We start from the raw sequence: 18,353 nt of genomic DNA, 5'->3' as shown, positions 1-18,353 counted from the left end.
TGGAAATACACAGAAAGAAAAGTTTAGAAAAGTTTATTGGGCTGTTGGTAATGGTTACACTGTGTCACAGTTTGGGTTAAACCTTAGGTATTTCTGTCAGCTCTCCTTCAACAACAAACAAATTCATCTGCTTGGTTTGGCTCTGCCATGGTTCATTTCTGGATGAGCATTTGGTTGTAAGTTTCTTTAGGTGCACAGACCTTCAAAAACTATGGACAAGCTCCAATATTCACGAGGCACCAGCCCACTAACTGCAACTGCAACAGTGGTGAACCCATTAATCAGACTTTTATAGCAGTGAGATAACCTTCTATGTGTACAGCTCTGTTAAAAACATATATTTAAAATTAGAAAATTAAAATAAGCCGTGTGTGTTTTGTGATGGAATGTCTGCTAACATAAATACTTTTACAGCTACATAAAAATAGAAACATTAAATACTTCGTTTTTCCATAGATCTGTTAAGCAACAGCCAGTGCTTTTATTAATATACTGTTTCTCTTTTTAATTGCACTTTTATTTAGAAAAATTCACAGTCCTGACTTATGAGGAAAGTTATACGGAATCATACAGAAAACTTGAAATGCAAACAGACATGCCTCATTCGTCTAAAACAAGAGACTGGTTCTTTACATGCCAGTAGTTTTTTTAGCCTTATGGAGCCATTTCTTTCCCTTTCTCTCTTGAAAATAATTAAATAAATGGAAGTTTGCCCCACTTCCCCCCTCACACATCCACATACATGCACAGGACCAACAAAACTCAGTAATTTTCCACTGGCACAAGAGCCTTTCAGTGCCTGCCATCTGCTGTGCTGGCAGGACCCACCAGAGGAGCTCCAGCAGCAAGGCAGGAACTGGAACGTCACGTTGTGAATATTCATTCCATTTTCATTGTCACAGCTGGGCCTCAGCATCCCTCCCAGACTGACCTTTCCTCCCCTGACTTCCCTATGGCAGCTGTGGGGAGCAGACAGGAGTAAGGTACTGAAATCAATGTTTGTGGTACTCACAAACACCCCAAATCCCCAGTCAAAACCAGTGCTCATTCCTGCTAGGGGGTAGGGATATCTGTCACTCCCACTGACCACTGTTACTGACACAGATTTTTTAAGGACTTCTGCTCTGGGAAGAGAACTTTAGTGAAATACCACCGTTCTAGATCCATAACCAGTTTATTTTGAATTTATTTATCGTAGAGTGTCTTTTCCCTTCTTGCTAATTCTATTTCTGTGTTATGTGTCTGTACTTCCAACATGAGTGCACAACTTCTGCAAGTTTCAAACGTGGGACCGGAGTTCAGATGTCCCAAAGGACAGTCAGTCTCTTCAGGAAGCACTCCTGCACCTCATTCAAGTTAAAACATGCTAAATTTAGACTTCTATTGAAGCCTACCTTCTATTGTTTCAAACCTACCAAACCTAATGCTTCCAAGAGCCAGTCTCAGCAGGTAGGTTCACAGTGCTCTGGGAGGTCCATGGTGGATTCTCTGGGTCAGCCTATAGATCCTGAAATTGTGAGGTCACTGGGCAAGAAATCTCCTTTAGTGCCCACAACTCCTAAGTTCCTTATCTCTACATAAAGACTAACAAGGTAAAATAAACCAAATCTGTCAGTTAAGTCCTCCTCATCAGCAACTCTCTTCAAGTGATGACATCAAGACAAACTTTCCCTGAATTCCACACGCTCCATGTTGTGATGGGAGCAGATGATTGTCACTCCTCCAACGTGAGCTCACAAATTTGCCTTCTGCATAGCTGAGACCAGTCTAACTCCTGATGGTGAGACCTGTCACAGCCATGAGCCCTCAAGGAGTCCTGACTGGCAGAGCTTGCTGAGTGCCAAGGTTTATGCCGGGCTGCAGGGACAGCATCGTGGGGTGCATTGGGAAAAGCATGGATTGCAGGTAGAGGGAGATCATCCTGCCCTTCTGCCCAGCCCTGGGAGGCACATCTGCAGTGCTGTGTCCAGTCCTGGGCTTCTCAGCACAGGAGGGACAGGAAGCTCCTGGACTGGGGCCAGTGGAGGCTACAGAGATGATTTAGGGCCTGGAGCATCTCTGGCAGGGAAAGGCTGAGGGAGCTGGGGCTGTCCAGCCTGGAGAGGAGCCCCAGCTGAGAGGGGCCCTCAGCCCTGGGTGTCCCTGCCTGCAGGGAGGGCTCCGAGCAGGGCCCAGGCTCTGCTCCAGGGGCCCAGCAATGGCACCAGAGGAACAGGCAGGGACTGAGCCCAGGAGGTTCCACCTGGACAGGAGGCAGAACTTCTGTCCTGGGCAGCGACCGAGTCCGGAGAGGATGGCGAATCTCCCTCGCTGGGAATATTCCAGAACCGTCTGGACCCAATCCTGTGCCGTGCGCTCAGGGATGGCCCTGCTGGAGCAGGGCAGCAGCCGCGGCAGCCCCGCTCCGCTCCCTCCCCGCCCGGTCCCTGTCCCGGGGCGCCGCCGCCGCTGGGCGGGGCGGCCGGGCACGGGCGGGGCGGGCGGCGCGCACCGGCGGGCGCGGCCAATGGCGGAGCGGGGCTCGGCGGCGCGCGGCTCTCGCGAGAGCCGGCGGGTAAACATCGGCCCCCGCCGCGGGCCCGCCTGCTGCCATTAGCGCGGGGGCGGCGCCGCGCTCGGACCGGGCGGGAGGTGAGTCCTGAGGCGAGCGGGGTCCCGAGGGGAGCCAGGCACCCTCTGCCCCGGCGCTGCCCGCGGAAACAGCCCCGGCACGCTGCTGCTGGAGACTGGGAATCTCCCCCTGTCTCCTCTCTTTCCTCCCCCCGCACCGTGAGGCAGCAGGAGCAGCCATCGCCGTGGAGGCTGAGAGAGCGCAGCCTCAGCCTCGGCTGCGGGGACGATCGGGGGTGGCTCTGGGCTGCGGGGCAGTTCGCCCGCCTGCCCCTCGGGTGGCTCTGCCTGCAGCCCCCGGGGTGTCTCTGCCTGCAGCCCCCGGGGTGGCTTGTCCCCCTGCCACTGGCCGGGAGGCTGAGGTGCCCCCGGCGGTGTCGGTGCGGGGACCGAGGTGATCCCGGCGCGGGGAGCAGGGCCGGGGCTGTGCGGAGACCTCGCCGGCACGGTCAGGGCTGGGCTGTACTCGTGCTACAGAACGTGGTTCTGGGCTTAAGGGTGTCCTGCCCTCTTTAGAAATAAATAAATAAATAAAGGGCCGAAATTATCTCCGTAATGCGCTTAGAAAAGCAAACAACCTTCACAAGTTTCCACTCGCGGGAGGAGCAAATCCCAAACCTTGTGCAGAGCCGGAGGAGTTGGGGTTGAGGCCCCGTGGTTTGGCTCTCCCCGGCTCGTACGCTGTGTCTCCAGACAATTCCCATTGACTCAGGTAAAAGTTAAATGCTAGGGACTTAGTGAGGTCGCGCAGTTGTTGTTTGGTTTTACTTGATCTGGAACGCCTTGGGTTAGTTAGAATAGCAGAGCTCAGACGCGTGCCTCGCTGATGTACCTGGCTTCCTCTTGCAAAATCCACACTGGGAATAAGTGAGCCTTGTTGTAGCCTCTGAATCAAAAGCAATGCCGACGTTTCGTTTTTGTTTGGTGTTGTTTTTTTTTTAAGAGAAGTTTCCTGTAAGATATTTGGTGGGATGTATTGGTTTTGCTTTTACCTTCTGTTTTTACTGGTGAGCAATGGGGTTTTTGTTGACTGTAGATGTTGGGGTTTGTCAGGTGTACTGATTCAGTGTTTTGATTACAGTTTTTAAAAGTCACTTAAAACAGAGGGATCTTGTTTATGGGTCTTTATGATGCTAATAAATCTCGCTAGAGTTGTGCCTGCTCCATAAAAGATGCCTGAATATACACAGGAATCTGAAAAATTGTTTTCATTCCTTATCCTTCAGGAATGAAAGAATATCAGCTTTTAATTTTACTCTGAAGAGTGATAAGAAATAGGAGCCCACAGGCTACTGACCTGAGAAGTGATGACCAGTGGGCACCCTCATTGCATTTGAGGAATCTGTTACTGTATCCAGTAGAATTGCTGCAGTTTTACCTTCTGTGCCATATGTAGATATGTTTTCCTGGCTTTGTTAAGAAATGTCTTGGATAGGAAAAGTCAAATTTGCATAGCTCTGTGGACTCATTTGTTTTTCATAATGTACATGGCATACTATATGTTCGATTTAAATATTTTTGCTTAACAGAGCTTAAAAAATTCTAAACACTTATTTCTCAAACATTTCAGGGGAAAACAAATCCCAAGCCACTAGCTAAGCAGTATTCAGAGGCAAATATTTACGGAGGACAGGTATCATGCTTTTCTTCAGAAAGTTAGTCTGTCTTAAAAAAAACAAACAGCAAATGCATACCCCGTCATTAACTTGCAGTGGACTTGGACCAGGCCTATGGTCTTGGTGAGGGAACGTTCCCAGGAGAACAGAAATTTTGGGTTTCTATCAGATGATCTGTTGTGGACCTGCTTGTGTGAGCTGACCTCGGGTGGTCTGATCCGCAGTGAAGTCCCTGGTGAGGCTCTCCTGGCTTGGAGCAATATGGGATGTCACACTGGAGTTCAGTGCGTGTGGCTAAGATGTGCTCACCTGTTCTTTCTCAGGAGTTCTCTGTAGCCCCCCTTGGTTCATCTGTCTTTTTGTCCCCAAACTTTGAATGGTGGGTGGGAGTTTTTTAATCATTTAGGTTACTGCTGTAGTTTGGGATGGCTCTTGAATCCTGTGGTGACCACAAGGAGCTTAGTCACTGTCTATGTTCTCTGCATCTGTCTAGGCAGTGAGTTTGTCTTGCTTTCAAAGCTTATCTCCTCCCTACAGATTCAGCTTTTGCTCAGTCCATGTTTATTCCAATAAAAATGTTGTTCTCCCCACCAAGTTTAAGCTGAGCGTTAGTTAAAATGTGAAGCCAGTTGATAAACTTTGATATTTGTATTCCAGGAGGTGCAGGGTAGACATGGAAATTGCAATGAAAGAATTGCTTCTCTGAATGCAGTATTCATCAGCACAAAGCCTGCTAAGCTGATATTATATGGTAAATGGTTTGCTTTTAGTCTCCCAGAAAGAGGCTTTGTGTCTTAGGGTAATGGCAGTTGACATAAATCAAACATACAATTGTCCACAAAATCATTTAATCTTCTCTTGTTGCTCGTTTTAACATATAGCTGCACTTAGAGCAGACCTGCCACTGGTGGTAATTGCATTGCTGTGCCTTGAAAATATGGGTTTGATAAATAACTGGAGTCTAATTTTTGAGATGGGTTGGTGCAGAATTTTTCCAAGTCTGGTGATTAAATAACAGCTTTTGTTGTGCAAAAAATTCTTATACTGGGGTAAGCCAATTTAATATTGTGGGGTAGGAACTCAGGGAAGAGTTATTTATTTCGTGTTATGAATTTAAATAGTGAACTGTATTTAAGGTGGCAGGGTCTTGTCTTGAAGACTCAGAAATGAGTTGTCAAATGCGGCAGAGCAGACTTTATAATTTGATTGGTACAGAAGATCCTGCAAATCTGTAGTTTAAAACTACAGAATAACTTCAGCAGTCCCACTGCTCCAGTATTTGCATGGGGAAGTAATAGAACATTTTCCTCTTAACAATATAAAACAAAAGAAGAAGTAGGGGAAGAAATAAATGATCAAGAAAAACTCAGTTTCCTTGACATAAATAATTTGAAGCATTAGTAGTATGGGAAGCATTGGAGTGGGCAGTTGTTGTAGTTAACACTGCCTTACTTGTGAAATCAGGTAATCTTGTAAGGCATGCATTGATATATAATTAAATACCTGTTACAGATTAAAAAAGCAAAGGAAAATGGTGGATCAGGAAAGAATATAAACTTTTATGCTTCAAGTAGCTGATTTTCTGATTTCTTGGTAATTTAGGTGTTGGATTTTGTATGCTGGTATGCACTGTAGACCTGAAACTTAGTTTGTGTTGTGTGTCTTTAATATTTATACCTACAGACTTACAAATTTGTTAGCTGACCTGTGGTTTCATGAGAGTTACAAGTGGTCAGAATGTGAAGAAAAGAGACCTAGAATTTGGAAGACTGTTTCTATGGGATTTTTATTGTCTAAGGAACAGTTGTCTTTATGTTTTTACTAGTAAAAAGAGCAGTGGTTGATTAAAATGGTAGCCTGGGTTTATGGGATTTCAGAAGAGTGAGAATGTCCTGAAGTAGTAAAAAGGGAATCAACTCTTCACCTTTTAGTAACAGGGAGCAGCCATGATGAAGTAATAGTTTGGTGTGTGCAGGTTGTGCAAACAAATAAAGTTTATCAAAGGTGACAGAATTTATGGGAGGGAGGGATAACTCAAACCTGTATGGGAGAGGAAGAGTGTTTACTGTACTGCAACTTATATTAGCTATGTCTCTTATGTTCCAGAGTTTGAGCCTGTGATCACTGACATGCTGTAGAGGAGCTCCAGTCTTAGCAAAGACCTTGGCATATTGGAGTGTGTTAAATTTCCTTCCACAGAAGGGGAAACAAAAAACATTTTTCTTGTCTTTGACCAGATGAAAGGTTGTGAAACCTTTTTCTACTCTGTGTAATAAAGAGAGCTGTTTACAATTCTGAGAGCACTGTGTGTAATGTCACATTAAGTACTGCATTTATAAAATGTGCCAAGGTATTTTAGCAATTAAATCTCCTGGTAGGAAAACAAAACACAGCTGACCATCCCCAGACAAACCCTTGGAAAACCTGGCCTTCCCAGAAAGCTGTACTTGGTTGAAGGCCCTTTTGATGAGCCACTGTAGTAGAATAATGCTTATGAGAAACACGGTTGTGCATCAGTTGGTTGCAGTTAAAATGAAGATATTGGGTCACACCAAAGCATAGGAGTGGCAAAAGCACTCAGCTTTGTACACAGGAGTGTACAGAACTTCCATTCCCATAGCCAAGGGATGAGGAAGGAATGAAAGTCGTCGCTTCAGTAGGACACCTGACTACCTGAATGGCTGCTGAAGGCAGAAACAGCAAAGCAAAGGGGCTTGGCAGGAGCAGCTTGTCACAAGTGGGGATCTGTGTGTGCTTAGGGGGCTCTGCTGGTGGTACAGGCTCCATGTCTCTGTTGCAACAGAGAGGGAGACAGCTTCTTGGCATGCTTGTGCTGTGCCATGAACTTCCTCCAGGATCACTGAGAACCCCCCAAAAGACAGCTGGGGCCTCTTCCTGCCAGATCACTGCCACTCTGGAGAGTCTTGAGTCTGTTCTGTGGGTAAAAAGTCTCAGTGGTTTTTTATGACTTTACTGGTAAAAACCTGCTTACATCTGAACTGATAGGTAAATTCCAAAGGATATTTCCTTGTCTGCAGGAGGGCTGTTGTGTACAAACCAGCCAAGATGTGGATGGCCTCACCACAGAACCCTTTACTTGGGATTAGATGTCTTAGATTTCCATGGATCACATCTGCACACAGAGGAGGGAACAGGATGCAGGGATCCCAGTGTTGCCCCTTCATTACCCAGGGCAGAGCTGCCTCTTTGGCTGATGAGCTAGATTTGAACCAGACTCAGAAGGCAGGGCTGGTTCACAGGCTTCCACTATTTCCCATAAAAACTGAGGAAAACCTTTCCTTTCAGGAGAAATCTCCTTTTCCCAGATTAGCCCAGAAGAAATGGCAGACCTTAGACCAATGGCATCAGGCTCCTTTTGTATATTGGAAAAGTGTTTATTACAGACATTTCTTAAAATTTGTTTTAATTACTTTTTACAATGAGCAGTTGCATAATGTGTTCCCTGCCCTTCCCTCTTGCTGGTGCCTTATAAGGGAGGTAACCAGAATGGCAGCCAAATATCAGCCTGATGATGAAAGAATTGTTCCACTTAAAATGTCACTAATTTTTAGCCTGCTGAGTCCTGTATGAAGAGGAAAGCTTACATTAGTAGCTCCCCAGACAAAAACATTGCACTGCATTGTTTAAAGACAGCTGTTGTTTCTTACAACAGCTGAAGTTGAAGATTGCTCTGTTCTGTGCTCTGTGGCATTCGCAGAGCAGGAAAGGAGAACAAATTTAATCACAAGGTAAGGATTTAGTGGGAGTACCTGTTTCTTCAAACAGTAGCAACTGGATATGTAGAATGAAGGCTGTTTAACAGTAATTAAAAGTGTAATTTAACAAGCTGTAAAATCTGGAACTATAAGGGAATTTTACATGCATACAAGGTTCTCTGTGGGATGTGGGACGCAGTCATTCAGCAGTGAGAGCCATGGCTGGTACAGACAGGTAACAGGCAGCTGTTAAAGCACATTCCCATGCAGTGGGGTAATGGCTGTGGCTTATCAGACACTGGTGTAGCAAATACTCTTGGTGAGACTCAGCAAGGCAGTTTAAAAGGCTGGGAGAGCTGGGATTGGTCAGCCTGGGGAAGAGAAGTTTTTGGGGTGACCTCATTATGGCCTTGCAGTGCCTGAAGGGAACCCACAGGAAGGATGGAAAGAGGGCCTGGAGTGACAAGGGGCAATGGCTCCAAAGTGACAGAGGGGAGGTTTAGATTGGATATGTCCCTGTGATTAGATTGTCCCTGTGAGGGTGGTGAGGCCCTGGCGCAGGTTGCTCAGAGAAGCTGTGCCTGCCCCATGCTTGGCAATGTTCCAGGTTGGATGGGGCTCTGAGCAAGCTGGGATAGTGGCAGGTGTTCCTGTCGATGGCAGGGGGCTGGAATTGGATGTTCTTTAAGGTCCCTTCCAACCCAGCCAGTCTGAGATTCTCTCAAGTAAGGCTGCCTTGTGGTGCACATCCTGTAGTTGCGTGTCTTGGAAGGCAGTCAAGTGCATCACAGCAAATTCCAACTTTCTAGATAAGCTGAAAGAAAGGAATTGTGTAATTTCTGGTGTCATTAACTTGCATCTTTGTCACTGGTTTTTATTGGTTTTGTTTGTGCTTGGTTGGTTCCACTAAAGTGATAAAGAGCTCTGGTTGAACAGGTGTGTGGCTGTTCTTTGACTGACTTGCCATATTTCACTTGTGTAAATCAGAAGTTTTATTGTGCCTAAGGAAAATTTCTCTTGCTAAACTGATCTGTCTGCTGATAGTTTAATTTATTGCCTTCACTTCATGAAATTAGTTATAGCATGTATCTACATTTCCATGAATGCTGTAGGAAAGGAAATATTAATATTCAGGTTTATTGGGGAGGAGAGGAGAGAAACAAACCAACCCTAGTGATATTGTAAGCACAGTATCTAGTAAGTAACCAACCCTAGTGATATTGTAAGCACAGTATCTAGTCCTTCCCCAATCTTCGCAGCCATAGGTAGTCTTAGGAAGTAGTGACTGAGGGCAGAGAATTGAGGTTTATTAAAACAGGAATTCTTCATGAATTCATCTCTCAAATCTCCTGTGAACAAAGAATATAAATGACCACTTTATGTTGAAGTGTGTTAGATGGTTCCTCTTATGGTTACTTATTGTATGGACACTCCTGCTCTGTGTTTAATTTAACAGAGAAGGAGAGATCATATAAAGTCTTCACCACTTGAGCATCTTAGCCCACTTGTAGTCTGGATATGGTGACCTCACTGCACAATTGCCTAAGCAGCAATTAGAAACTTTCCTGTGGGGTATTTTTTTTCTTCTTAAAAAAAAAAAAAAAACCAAAACAAAACCAAACAGACAAAAAAAACCCAAAAAACCCAACAAAAAAAACCTGCAAGAATTATGTTAAGAACACCTGGAATAATCCCGTGTAAGTTGCTTATTCTTTGTGAAATCCAAGTGAAGTTGAAGTTGGACAAAATGCCAATAAGCAACAGAGGCTGAGGCTGTGGTTCCCAAGCCCAGTGAACCCCAGACTGCTGTCAAGGCTCAGCACATTCTCAGCCCATTATCCACCTCCCAGGCCTCTGCACCACGGGTTGGAAATCAGTAAGTTATGATGAGCTGTGGTGGTAGGAACGAGCATCTTCAGAAATAGTTTCAGATAGGAGATTGAATTGCAGGAAGATTTTTGAGAAGGAGATTCTGGAGAAACAATACCAGTTGTTTGGGAGATGAAGAGAATACAGAAGGGAATTCTTCTGCCTGTTAAATCTTTTTCTTCTCTTTTCTTCTTGTCTTTTTTTTTTTTTCCTGAGCCTGTGATAAAGGGAAAAGAACAAAGTGGAATGCTTTAAATTGTCAAGCTTTGCTGGCAAATCTTCAAAGAAATTGGGAAATTTTTTACCTTTCTTATATTGTGCCAGTTCTTGACTGCTCTAGTTCTCAGTAATTAACAGTGTTTACAGGCAACATTCACCCATTCCTTCAAGAGGAAGGAACACACTGAAGTCACTGTGAGCCCCATGTGCCAGGCTGTCTCCAATATTTGAGGCCAAGCAGTATGGTAGTGCTACAGGAGAACAAATCTGTGGGATGAGTCCTTGGATTCCAGCTGTGCTGGTGTGCTAGTCACATACAGAGGTGTCCAGGTGAGGATTAGAATGTGTTTACCAGCTAATCAGTTTGAGCAGGTAAATTCTGGCCCTTCCAAGGGGTTGGTTGTACCTGGCATGTAATTTAGATGCAAGTGAACTTGTATGAAAGTTTCTTGTGACAGGAATGATGATGTGTGCTCTTGTCTTCCCAGCCTTGCTCTGGGCTTTATCACGATGAGGAGTGTGAAATGAATGCCATTCTGATATGATCAGTGCAGAGAATTTCAGGCCATGGCTGTGTCAGTGGGCTTGACCAGTATGTGGCTATTTCAGTTAATGTATTTCAGCTCTAATCCAAATTCCTTCCATGGGGATTGGTGGTGCTATTGCTGCTGTAGAGTGACCTAAAGGAACTTTCCACTTGTTTTTTCAGGAGGCATCTGAGTACAACCTGCCCTGCTCCCTGCTCCCAGGTCAGGCTGGAAGCATTGTAAGCATTGTCTCTGGCAGCTGGGCTCATTCATAACTCCAGAGTCTTAGGCTCACACTTGGATACCTTTAAGCCCCATTTAATCCCAGAGGGCACCTGATTCACATGAACTGACTGCTTTTGCTCTCAGACACGTAAGCCACTTTTGTAGTGGCACATGAAAAAAGCAAGAACAAATCCCTTTCAGAGTTCAGGAGAAAGAGGTGAACATTGTATCACCAAAACCAGGGAAGAGAGAATTTCTCCTGTCTGAATACACGCTGACCTACAGCACTGACTGGAGCTGCTGCTCATAGCTTCTGCTGCAGCCTGGCTGCTGACAGAATAACTTTGCTGAGCACCTCTGCTGCAAAGAGGTTCCTTGGAGCCTGCCAGAAATACTGCTGCCTTCACCTTTGGTCCTCAGTAAGATACAAAACTCTGGCCTTTGTGAGGGTACAAAGAAGAAATATGCTTGCCCTTTTTATGTTCAAATAAGCAAAATAATGTTCTGCTCTGTAAAATAATCTTTACAGTCAAAAGGAACACTGGGGGAACGACCAATGGATACACATATTTTTTTAATGTGTACTTTGGATCACTGCATTTGAAAGGATTGAAATCATAGTGGAAAGTCACAAAAGAAAAAGGAAGTAATTATGAAATAATTGAGGGGGGGAAATTGTTGTACTGTAATAAAGATAAGTAGTTTTAGCTAATTTTCTCTCTGCCTTTTTTGTTAAACAAGCAGCAATATTTTGAAAGCAAATTTCAGTTTTGTTTATGGTTCAGCCCAGTTTCAGGTGTTGACCCCCAGGCACAGAATGAGCTTGTGCTGCTTGGGGAGCAAGGGCTGCAAGAGAAGAATTATAATGAGAGTTTTGCTTTAAGAAAAAAAATCCAAGAAACTGAAGCTGTTAGTGTTATTTGTATTTTTATCTTGTAGAAGCTAATTTTTGAAATGAGTCCTGACACTGTCTTTCTTATTTCTCTATGCTTGTAATTTTCTCAGTCTGAGAACCAGAGCATAAATGTATTTTCTTGGTTCTTTTCCTGAAGTGCTCCTCATCAGTTGTGTCATCTTTAAAGATGTACAGACTGAGAAGACAAAAGCTTCTCTATCCTTACTTAGGACATTAGGGAGAGTGAATCTGCATCTGCCTGTGTGCAGCTGGAGAATGCAGTTGCAGGATGAGATTTTCTCAAGTCAGTGTGGAATCCTAGTGCTTTCCCTCCCTCACTTGCACACCGAGGCAAGGCTGGGTTTTGCCACAAAGGCTGGTTAATTAAGGACCACCCACCCCCCTTCTCCTTGAATCCTAACATAAATCGTCCTCAGATACTGCAAACTGGGAAACCCCAAGCAGGAGCGTTGCAGCTCCAGCTCCATATTTGTCTTGGATGGAAGGCCAGACTCCTGTCTGGAACATCTGAATTGGTGCTTTGGGTGCAGCTTCCTTCCTTCAGGGGTGGGGATGATCTTGTCAGCAAAGCACCTGTTTTACAAGATGAAGTCACTGACACGAGTGGGCTGCCAGTATTTATGTACATCAAGGCAGGGAAACAGGAGCTTTTTGTCCTGTGCTGCAGCAAGCACCTGCCTTTGCTTTCCCTTCCTTGGGTCGATCAGGAAGGTAGTTTATGCTTGACCCTGACTTAAATGAAATAAAATTTTGCTAAGGAAGCTTTACTGAATGCATTCCAATGGCTTTCCAGATTAATGGCTTTGACTAATGTGTGAATAAAAGAAACAGCTAAGAATTTCTTGTAATTCTTGATTTCCTTTGGTACCTCAGTCAATGCTAATTCTAACCAAGAAGCCTCTTTTTTTGATAAATCTGTTCCCATATTGAATTTGGTGATATAATTCTCATCAGCTTTGAGGGAGAGGGGACTGACAAAGAATAATCCTGCCTCTGTTGTGGATACTTGGGACGTTATTTAAGTGCTAGGCAGATATGGGTGTGCTGAGATGCTTTTCACGAGTGCTTTTTCAATATTGAAATGTGGTGCTCTTTGAGGTACTGACCACATTTGACCTTGTGTTCTTCACAGGCATTGTTCAATCAGTTTAGCAGCTGTTTACAAAGCACCAAAATTCAGAAGGCTTTCATCTCTGAATGAAACACATTCTTTTTTGCTCAACTTAGCATCTCTGAATTTACTGAGCAGCACCAATCCCCTAATATTGTGTGATTAGATTCAGTTACCTTGTGCCATCCCAAAAAGTTCCAGTTAATTAATGGAATCGAGTGATGCTTTCAAAGCTATTGCTCTGAATTGTGACACATCCAGCTAAAATTACTTTGTTTTCTTAAAGCAGAGTCTAAAATATTGTTACTTAGTTTTCTAAATTTGGCTCCCTTGCTTCATGCCCTTTTACTGGCAAGATACAAGGCTAATGCAACTAATGATTGATTTCTTTGAAATGAGGTGGTTGGTTCAAGGGGAACCTCTGCTTCTGTGCTAAATTTTCTTAAAGAAAAATGCTTGCGAGCTCTGAAATTTCTGTTGGCTCCAGAAAGAAATACAGTTAGAATGTGGGATGGGAATATTCCTGCTCTCCTTTTGCATGGTTCTAGCATGTTGGAAGCCAGTTGGTACTACTGGTAAAGTGTTGGATTTTAGGTATTACTTAAAGGAATACTTAGATTAGTTCATATTTAGCAAAAATGCACTGGGAGGCTTCCACAGAAGATGCTGGTAAAAGCAATTTGTGTTTTGAAGGAGAGTGCTATTTTGAGGGAGAACAATCCTTTTTCCCTACCTTATTCAGTCCTTGGCCTTCAGATTGGTATCAACAAAGGAAGTGACTCTTACAGATGCTTTTGTAATGTGGTTCCTAATTTGCTGAGAGCTGGACTGAGATCCTTTGACTCATTTCACGTAAGCCACCAAAGAGCTGTTTCCAGTTACTGCCTGGACCAGGTCTTGGAGCTGAAAGATGCCATCTCTGCCTGCCCGCCATGCCTCACAAGAATCATAACAACTTGCATTTCAAATATTTCAACATGATAATTCAGCCTTTGAAGTTTTGGCACCTATTTGGCAAGGGATGTCTCCAAAGAGGTATTTTTAGCAAACACTATATATAGAGCCTCAGATCTTCATCTTCTTTCTTTATGTGAAGAATATTTTTACCATCTGTGAGGTGCCCAGAGTTAAAGGCTGTAAAAATGACAAGATGCTCAAGCCACAGTTGGATTCAATGTGTCTTAAATTTGGTGGGAGCTGTGCCTATCCACATTACAGACTTGCCTGGCCCTCTTCTGCCGGAGGGTCCAGTGTCCTGTGGTGCGGATGGGAATGAGGGAAGCCACCTATTTTGTTTGCTTCACTGGGCTTTTGGAGCATAATTTAACTGAAAGTGAAATCTGTTTGCTGTAGGACTGTTTACTGAGGATGAATCTCTAAAGGTGCTTGAGAAGGCAGTTGCAGGCATGGCCAACAGGCATGGCTTTGGAGATTATGAGGAGAAGCCAACTGCAAAATCCAAAGACTCATTCCAGATATTCTCAGCACAATGAGAGTTGGCATTGTGTCAGATGCCAGGCAGGATTCATCTACTTGACCTTGGGTGTTTAAAAGTTGGACATCTTAACCATCCTGGGTGCTCACTGGACTTGGAGAAGCACTGGGAGGAGATGTTTGCTTCTGCCTCCTGCAAGGGTGACTACAGTTGGAAAAAATGGGTGCAGGGAAGGCCTGGGTGGACTTGCAGTTGTGCTGCCTGGAGTATCACACCCTGATACTGCTGTGTGACTTCTGAGTAGCTCCCTGGAGCAGGTGAAATGTCAACAATAACAGGATCTAGTGGGTTCCCTTTTGTTAAATATCCCTGCAGGTGCAAGCAAGAACTTGTGAATTCCCAGCCTCCTTTTGTTTTGCCAGCAGAGTGGTCAGGATCTGTTTGTTTTTCTCCATAAGAGCGTGAAGAATGTGCTCCCTCAACAGCAGCTGAGAGCCCCAGGGCTCCTGTGATCCTCTGCAGTAGCACCTCTGAAAAATCCCCGGGCTCAGGTCAACTGAACTTTTTCTTCTGTTTCCTGCTGTAATTCTAGATTTTCCCATAGTTCATTGTGGCATTTAGTGTTAAAAATAGGATTCCATAAAGCATTTTTATGTTCCTGAAGTGCACACACTTTATTTTTCAAACGTGTATCTGTGTGAAGCCTTGCCAGAGGAGCAGCGTGTCTTTGCCCAGCGCTGACCTGATCTGACTGTAATACTAAACTCAAGGTGAGATTCAGGACTAATGCACTCATTCTGTGTCTCAGCTCTTCCTTCAGGTTTTTGGCAGCTTCTGCAAGTTACTCTTTGTGCCTCAGACACCTGTGCTGCATAGTTAACTTTTGATTTAATTTATTTTTTGGTGGCTCTGATTAATTTTGTTATGCCTTGCTTTTTGCATTTCTGAAATCAGACTGAAATTGTCTGCATTTTTTGAGAACTGTATGTGGCAAGTGCTGTGTCAGCATGTGTGGCTCACCATCCCTGGAAGTGTTCAAGAAATTATTTTAGTTGGCACTTTATGCTGTGGTTGAGTTGATGTGGCAGTGTTTGGTCAAGGACTGGACTTGATCTTGCAGGTCTTTTCCAACCATGATGGCTCTAGGATTCTCTGCTTTCTTGGATAAATTTCTGCTACTAAATGGAAGGGGTCTGTTCCCTACAGGCTGCTGCAGATACTTGTTACAAGTCAGGGATCTTCCCTTGCTTGTTCACCTTCAAAATCCTGCCAGGACTGAAGGCTGGGTTTACTTCATTTCCTTCTCAATCCAGGTGATACAGTTGCCAGCTTGCATTATCAAGATCATGTGTTTTATGTTTCAGTTTTGCAAAGTACCTCCAGATCTGGTTGGAAAATATTTTCAAGGGGCAAAACATAATTTGCTTGAAGCCTGGGTGGAAGGTACATGGCATGGGAAGCAGAATAAAGCCTGCAGCTCCAGTTCATTGCAAGATGGAGATCCTTTCTGGCATTATTAACACGAGGGATAACCCAGGGGAGAGGAAAGCAGCTTGAGGCTTGCTGGCAGCCCCAAGAGACCTTTGCAGCTTTGAGCATGCTGGGAAGAGGGAGGGCACACCTTCCCTCCTGGAGGCTGCCAGCAGAGCAGCTTCCCTGTGCTTTCAGGATTTGCTGAAATTTCCATAATTTATTTTGCCAAATTTTGCTCAAGGGGATAAAAAAAAAAAAAGGTGGACTAGCCTCCAGATCATGCTTCCAACCCTGAGTTACCATCTTAGATCTGGGGAGAGTAATGAATTTTTTATTATGGATCGAGGCTAGGGAGGTAGGGCTCAGTATCAATGGAGCATAATCTGTGGAGTAAAAAGTGCTAGTTTCTCCCAGACCTTTTCTGACTGCCAGGGGTAGTTCTAAAATAAGGGCTTTCACTTGCTTTTCATTTTGTAAATGAGTGCAAGTTAAAATATATTTTAAGGCTCAATTGCAGCAATAATTAATCATCTGAGGAATCACAGATGTAAATGTTTTTAATTCTGTGCTAATACTACTTTATTGGACTACTTTTTCTTTGTTTTTGGTGCTCCTTACATTTTCAGAAGAGAAGAGAATAGTGCAGAGTGGCTGCTTCCTTGTGATTTGTGAAACTGGGACATGTTCTCTCTTACGCTGTGCTATATCAGTGTGACAAACCACATCCCTGATACTGCGTGTGGCTTTACTGGGAAACTGTAAAACTCTCTAAAGGTTGCCTACTTATCAGTGCTTTAAAAGCAGCTGATTAATGTTATTTGCATGTGAGCAACAGAATATGTAAACATTGACTGGAGAGTCATTGGAGGAATGCTCTCAGCTGGACTCACAAGAGCAGCATTTCTCCAAGGCTGCTGGAGCTCAGCTTGGAAATGCTATCACCAAATTTGGCCTCTTGCAGAGCATTGATATTCAGTGTCCTTCCTGTTGCTCATTCCCATATATTTTTCCCCTGTTTCTGAATTCATGGTGGGATTTCAGCCCTATCTTTGGAACAGTGCAATCTGTCTCAGGTGCTTATCTTGCCACACGCCCTTCCAAACCCACAATATACATACTCATGCTTGGCTGCAGCCCTCAAATGGGCAGCTCACACAAGTGCACTTAAAAAGGAGGGCCCACATGTGTCATATGTTTTAAGTGAAATAATGAATTTTCAGAATGAATTAATAACTTCTTAATACTTTAGACCCCAGTCTTTTGTGCCTGTGAACTCCTTAAGCCTCCTAACATGACCTGCTGGGTACAGGAATGATGTTTGCTTTCTTGTGGGGTGACTGAGGCACACCCTAAGTACATGTTTTGTTTTTCTTTCTGTATGGTTTGTTTTTGCACATAGGAAATAAAATGGAATCCAGATCATCTGTTACTTAATGCAGTTTCTTGTGCTGTAGCCACAAGAGCATCCTTCCTCTGTGCATACATCATCTGCACAGAAAACTCCAGATATTCACTACTTCAATGCTTGCATCACTGGCAAATGACAGAGACTTAAAGTAGTTTTATTCTGCAGGATTTGTGCACTTCAAGTCACCATTAGAGTCTTTGTTAGGGATACCTGAGCAGGCAACTCTTCTGGGAGAGTGGTTGAATAGACTGAGAGGAGATGCATTAAGGACTGAGTGAGAAATTAGGATGGGCCTTTAAGTGGATGTTCCTGATGTGTTCCCATAGATCAGGTACTGGGCATTGAGTTAAGTGTTTGAGTGGCCATAGAACTATTCAGATTCAAGTACAGGTTGTGTCTGTGTGTGCTGCAGGGTGGGCTTCTGCTGCAGCTCAGCATTGCTGTTGGAGCTTGCTGTCCATGCTGGGCTTTGCTGAGCGTGCTGGAAGCAAGCAGTGCCTCAGGAGAGCTTGGGAGAGCTCACAAGGCAAAGGGGAGCAGCACATGGTACAAATCCTTCCTGGACGTTGTAAATGTGACTGGGGTAATCCATGGGGAGTGCAGCACATGGATGGGTACTCAGCTGTTCATCATGATTAGCCTCACCTTGACCACTCCCATCAGAATCAAATGGATTGTATTCTGTACTGTTGCAGCCTGAAGAGAAGGGAATGTCAGAAAGTAATTACAGGCTGTGTTTTGAGAGCTTTGCACAGCTCTCCTCTTCACCAGCCCATTTCCAAAGGGAGCCAGCCAAAGTGGGGGCAAGAGGGGTGTGACTCATTGGTGAGAGTCATTGTTTGTATAACAGTTGTCACTGTGGGGCTCTGGGCTTTCTGTTGCACCCAATGTGACATAAATGGCCTCTGTCCCAAGGGACAGCCCTGTACTCCCACTGCCACAAGTGTATCCAAACTTTACTGGGATGTAGTCCAAGTCTGGCTGCCTACAAAAGGGACAGTGCTGTTCTCCCCCTTGTCCTCTGTGCCTGTCCCTATTTAATTGCTCCTCTTTCACTGAATTTGTGGAGTTGGAGGATGGGACAAACCAATTTGCTGATCTTATGGAAGAGTGGTCTCCTTTTCACAAGAGCATTGGCTGGTTGTTAGCTTAATTCTGTCTGGCTGCTGAGGTGCCCTAACTGGACTGTGGCTGCATTATTAGGAAAACTGTCGGAATGTGTGGCTGG

The 18,353-nt window shown here is 44.4% G+C and overlaps 1 protein-coding gene across 1 annotated transcript in view; it reads left to right on the top strand.

Moving 5' to 3' along the window:
- The first annotated feature begins 2,569 nt into the window (after positions 1 to 2,569).
- Positions 2,570 to 18,353, top strand: part of STK38L (serine/threonine kinase 38 like) — a 45,904-nt gene continuing 30,120 nt past the window's right edge. Inside the window, exon 1 of the mRNA XM_054514902.1 lies at positions 2,570 to 2,631. The gene's annotated coding sequence lies outside the window, so the exon portion shown is untranslated. The remainder of the gene's footprint in view (positions 2,632 to 18,353) is intronic.

This window comes from Molothrus ater, chromosome 5, assembly GCF_012460135.2.
Source record: "Molothrus ater isolate BHLD 08-10-18 breed brown headed cowbird chromosome 5, BPBGC_Mater_1.1, whole genome shotgun sequence".
NCBI classification, from domain to species: Eukaryota; Metazoa; Chordata; class Aves; order Passeriformes; family Icteridae; genus Molothrus; species Molothrus ater.
Note: the sequence above shows the minus strand (reverse complement) of the source record. Positions and strands in the feature narration are given on the sequence as shown.